This window comes from Myotis lucifugus, unplaced genomic scaffold, assembly GCF_000147115.1.
Source record: "Myotis lucifugus unplaced genomic scaffold, Myoluc2.0 scaffold_344, whole genome shotgun sequence".
NCBI lineage: Eukaryota > Metazoa > Chordata > Mammalia > Chiroptera > Vespertilionidae > Myotis > Myotis lucifugus.
Window position 1 is genome coordinate 182433 of NW_005871392.1, and position 5774 is coordinate 188206.

General features: G+C 38.6%; 1 pseudogene; it reads right to left on the reverse strand.

Moving 5' to 3' along the window:
* Positions 1 to 1050: 1050 nt before the first annotated feature.
* Positions 1051 to 1196, reverse strand: LOC111828373 (annotated as a pseudogene).
* Between the last annotated feature and the right edge of the window lie 4578 nt (positions 1197 to 5774).

Sequence of the window (5774 nt, forward strand, 5' to 3'; positions counted from 1 at the left end):
AGGAGAAAGAGAAGGAAAAAAAGGTAGGAAGGAAGGAAGAAAGGAGAGGGAAACCAAACTTCAGGTATACAGATTTCACTGGAAAGTTACACCTTCCTCATATGTTTAGAAAATCTCATACTTCTGAAACTAACACTTACTGAAGCGTGATACATGCCACATCATGTTAAAATATGTGTAAAATAAACCAGAATGTTTTGGTGCTTGTCTTCTAAAACATTAGAATGTGCACTTTGAGACAAATATACCTGCTAATAACTTCTAGGGGATAATTGGGCTCAAATTCATAACCAGAGTTTGGCAGCCAGTGCTGCCAGTGGCCTCTCATGGTGCTGAGGCTCATGAAGGAGTTCCTGGAATGAAAATTCCACCAATGAATGAACTGAAACCTTCCCTAACCAACCAGAGATGTGCAGCTATACCCTCATTTGCATTTTACTGACCAATTAGAGCAGCTCCATAACAACCAATCAGAATGTGTGATTATGACCAATAAGAATGGTGCTATTTGGACCAATCAAACTGCAAAGTTCCTAATTTGCATAAAATGGACCAATCAGGGACCAGGGTGGGCAATTCCTCTCTAGAAGCAGGCCCTCCCTTTGTCACTTGGGAGTGCACTTCGGGTTTCCTCTGGAGGCTGCATTTTATCCGGTTTGCAAACTGTTTACCTGAATAAAGTTTCTCCTTTTACCACACCCGATATTTGGGACGCTTATTGGCATTGGATTAATGGCAGCAGCCTTTTGTTGACAAGAGTCTATAACTTCAAAGGTTATACTATAGATGTCAGGTCTGAAAATTAGCGATTAATTTTTTATTTCCTTTATTCTAAAAGTTTTAGGTAAAATATACATGAAGTACAATACACACATTAAAAATGCAGATCAGTGAACTTTGACAAATATTTAAGTCTCTCCAATCATTACACCAATCAAGATATATTTCTATTGTTCCCTCCTGCCTCTCTTTAGTCAATATTATCCTGCTTCAAGGCAACCATTTTTTTTCCTGATTCCTATCATCATATATTAGCCTTACCTGTTCTTGGATTTCACATAAACAAAACCATATATATTCTTTTTTTATTTTATTTTTATTTTTTTAGGGGTCAGCACATCCGGAGTGCAATGGATAAGCCTTGCCCTTGGAAAACCACCTTCGTGATCATGGTATCTCCCCTGCCAGGTAAGTGTAAAACCATATATATTCTTTTGTGTCTTTTATTTTGTGCTCAACATAATGTTTTAATATTTATCCATGTTGTTCTATGTATCAGTAGTTCATTATTTTTCTTGGTGAGTAGTATTTATTTATATGGATATACTTCAACTTGTTAATCCATTATCCCATTAGTGGACATCTGGTTGTTGTCAGGTTTGGGCTGTTATGAATAGGCTGCTGCAACTGTTTGGCATAAGTCTTTACTTGAATGTGTGTGACATTTTCCTCTTGGGTAAATACCTAGCATGGAATTGCTGGGTGGAGGGTATGTACATGTTAAACTTTATGAGATGATGGAAACTTTATTCCCTCTTCAGTGTGATGCAGTATTAATTTCTTAGTTCTTCTAAAGCACCTGGAGATCCTCAGAGGAACAAGTCTATTAAGCAAGAATGATTATTAATTAAAGTTTGCAACAAATGCAGTATGCAATTTCATGTTAAAAATTCCAACTCTGCAAAGAGTTGTCTTAATTACCTAAAATTAAATTGAATAATTACCAAGACATCTAAAAAGGCTTGAGGTCAGTGCAATTCATACAAACTCTTGAAGAATTTTTAAAAAATAAAATTATACCAGTCAGAGTCCAGCCAGGAAACAGAAATCAAACAGTTCTTTTAATAGAGAAAACTATCTTCGGAGACCTTATCTATATACTAGAGGCATGGTGCACGAAATTCATGCATGGGGGGGCGGGTGTCCCTCAGCCTGGCCTGTGCCCTCTCACAATCCGGAACCCCTTAGGTAGGGTCCCTAGGCCTGGCCAACGATTAGGGCCTATTGGAGCTTTCCTTCCCCTGGCTGCTGGCAGTTGGCCCCACCCCTGCTGCTGCCACTGCTTGCCATCTGTGTGGCGCTACCCCTCCCCTCCCCTGCCACCGGTCGCCTCCCTCTGTGGGCAACAGGTGTGGGGTGCGATCACTTGGCTGGCCTAGGCCTTCCTCTGTGGGGAGGTTGCTGGCTGGCTCTGAACACTTGCCACAGCATTGCTGGCCAATGGCCTGGGACTCCCTCTGTGGGGCGATAGATCGCGGGGCCCCCAGATCAATTGCCCCACAGAGGGAGGCTCTGCCCACCTGCTGCAGCGCCACCAGCCAGGTGGCCTGGGCCTCCCTCTACGGGGCGATTGTGGGGCAATGGTAGGGTCCCCTGACCAATCATATAGCACCCGCCTTGGCTGGCCTGGTGTCAGTGCGTGTCATAGTGTGGTTGTCCGGAAGGTCATCCAGACCGTTGTTCTGCTGTTCAGTCATTCAGTCAATTTGCCTATTACACTTTTATTATTATAGATATAGAAACCTAAGTGACCATTTGACCGTTCAACCTTTTGACCAGTATCTGTGATGCGCACTGACCATCAGGGGCAGACACTCAACACACAGGCATGGAAACATGGAACAGACTGATGGATCTCAGAGGGAAGAGGGGAGCAGGGAGGGTGGGAAGAGATTAACCAAAGATCTTGTATGCATACTAGAGGTGTGGTGCACGGATTTGTGCACTGGTGGGGTCCTTTGGCCTGGACTGCACCCTTGCTGAGGGACCCCACCAGTGCACAAATCCGTGCATTGGGCCTCTAGTTTCGAAATAAGATCACATTCACAGGTACAGGGTTAGGACTCAACATATCTTTGCCGGGGACATAATTCAACCCATGATAATAATACTTTGTGACACAAGAACATTATATAAAATTCAAATTTCAGGGCCCCAAAATAAAGTTCTACTTTCTATGCTCATTCATTTAAATACTAACTCTGGCTGTGTTCATGCTACAGGGGCAGAGCTGAGTAGTTAGTTGCTAGAGAGACCATGTGGTCAGCAAAGTGTCTGGTATTTACTATCTGGCCCTTAACAGCAACTGTTTGCTGACACTTGTTCTATGTGACTGATTTCGAAAGTGTGGGAAAAATGCAAATTGGATTCAGCTGCTGTTACTGAAAGCCTTACTATCTTAGGTGAAGACATGTTATTGTGTGATGTGCAGAAGGACGTGAAACAGGGGAAGCCAATGGGAAGCAAATGAGAAGGAGGAAGTTTCTTCATTCTCCTCCAGCTTTTTAGTCTCCCTATGTTGTCCCCTACTGGTGGTTTAAGAGGGAAGAAACTGAAAAAGTGGAAATGTGGTTGGTAGAGTCCCAGTCCCGGAAACACAAAACAGAGAGAAGAGTAGATTTAGAACTTACAAACAATACCCTAATTACTTGTGCACACACATACACACACACACACACACCCCACACACACACAGATACACGCACATAACCAGTAAGTAAAAAAAAATATACATAGCTGCTATGTAACTGAACTTGAGGGCCTAGTTGTATGTATATGTACATACATGTATTTATTGAGCTAAATTTATGATTTTGAGATCATTTTGAGATCATTGTAAATTCACATGCAGCTGCAAGAAATAATACAGAGAAAATCCTTTACTCATTTCCCCCCTATGATAATTGCAGTATTGTAGTACAATATGACAACCAAGGTATTGACATTGATTCTGTCAGGACACAGAACATTTTTGTCACCACAGGATTCTCACATTGTCCTTTTTTCACCATCCTTCCTTCCTTTCCCCCTAGCCCCTGGATATCCTTTCATAGAACTTTTTTTTTCATCTCAAGATTGTTCTAAAAATGGAATAATCTGGCATGTAACAATTTGGGACTTTTTTTTGGATTCAGCATAATTCTCTGGATGTGCATTAAAGTTGTTGCATTTATTACTGCAATATTCGTTTTCATTATTGAGTGGTATTGTGATATGGCTATATTAGAGTTTGTGTAACAATTCACCTATTGAAGGACATCTGGGCTGTCCTCAGTTTTGGATATTACAAATGAAGTAGCTAAAAACATTCATGGACAGATTTTTATATAAATACAATTTTTTCTCTCTGGGCTTAAAGCCCTAAAGAGCAATTTCTGGACTGTATGGTAGTATCATGGTTTAGTTTTTAAAGAAACTGTCAAACTGTTCTCCAGAGTGCTACAGCATTTTGCACTCTCACCAGCATGTATGAATGGTCCAGATTCTCTATATGCTTGTCAGAATTTGGTGTTGTCATAATTTTTTTATAATTTTTTATTTTAGGCATTCTGATAGATGTGTAATGATATCTTGAGGTTTTAATTTGCAATTCCCTAATGACTGATAATGTTAAGTATATTTTCATGTGCATATTTTTCATCTACATATTCTTTTCAGTAATATGTCCATTCATATCATCTGTCCATTTTCTAACTGGAATTTTTTTATTGTTGAGTTTTGAGAGTTGTTTATTTATTCCAGGCAGTAGTCATTTGTCACATACATGGTTTGGAAATATCTTCCCAATCTTTATCTTCTTAATAGGGTCTTTTACAGAGTAAACATTTACATTTTGATGAAATCCAATATTTCAAGTTAGTTTGCTTTTTTTGTTACAGATTGTGCTAGTCATGTCAGCTTGAAAAGCTCTTTGCCTAGTCCTAGATCCTAAAAAGTTTCTCTTATGTGTTATTTTATTTTCAATTACAGTTGACATTCAATATTATTTTGTGTAAGTTTTAGGTGTACAGCATAGTGGTTAGACAATCGTACACTTTACAAAGTGATCCTCCTGATATTTCAAGTACCCACCCACCTGGCATCATACAGTTACTACAATATATTGACTCTATTCCCGACGCTGTGATCTACATCCCTATGACTACTGACTACCAATTTGTGCTTCTTAATCTCTTCACCTTTTTCACCCAGTTCCCCCACCTCACCTTCCTCTGGCAGCAATCAGTCTGTTCTCTGTTTTAGAGTCTGTTTCTATTTTATTTGTTTGTTTATTTTGGTTCTTAGATTCCACATATAAGTGAAATTATATGGTATTTGTCTTTCTTTCTGACTTATTTCACTTCGCATAATAGCCTCCAATTACATTCATGCTGTTGTAAGATTTCATTCCTTTTTTATGGCTAAGTAACATTCCATTGTATATATGTACCTCTTCTTTTTTATCCACTCTGATGGGCACTTGGGTTGCTTCTAAATCTTGACTGTTGTAAATAATGCTGCAATGAACTTATATTAGCAACAGATAGCCCTATGTTATTCCTAATCCCCATTTTAATCATGGGAAATTTTCACTTTCAGTTTTATTTGTTTTTGTATTGACATGCAGTTTTGCCCCATTTATACAATTCTTAAGTTAATTTTTAAAAATGTAAATAGGTAATACGTTCACATGGGTAAAAATATCAAAACAATATATAAAGAAATGCACCTTATATTCTTATAGCCACCTACTCATATCCATCCAATTATACCCCACCCCAACAGGTAACCACTCTTTAATTTCTCATTAATCATGCTAGAGAAGAATCTGCATATACGTTTGCATATACTCTTAGAGCATTTATTTTTGAATACTCTCTCATTAAACCTAAGTAAAATTGTAAATAAACTTTGACTTTTATTATTACTTTAACTGTCTGACAGTGGATATGATCTATATTATCTCAATATTTTCATTTTTTTAATGATGAAAGTTTATAATAATGTATCTTGAA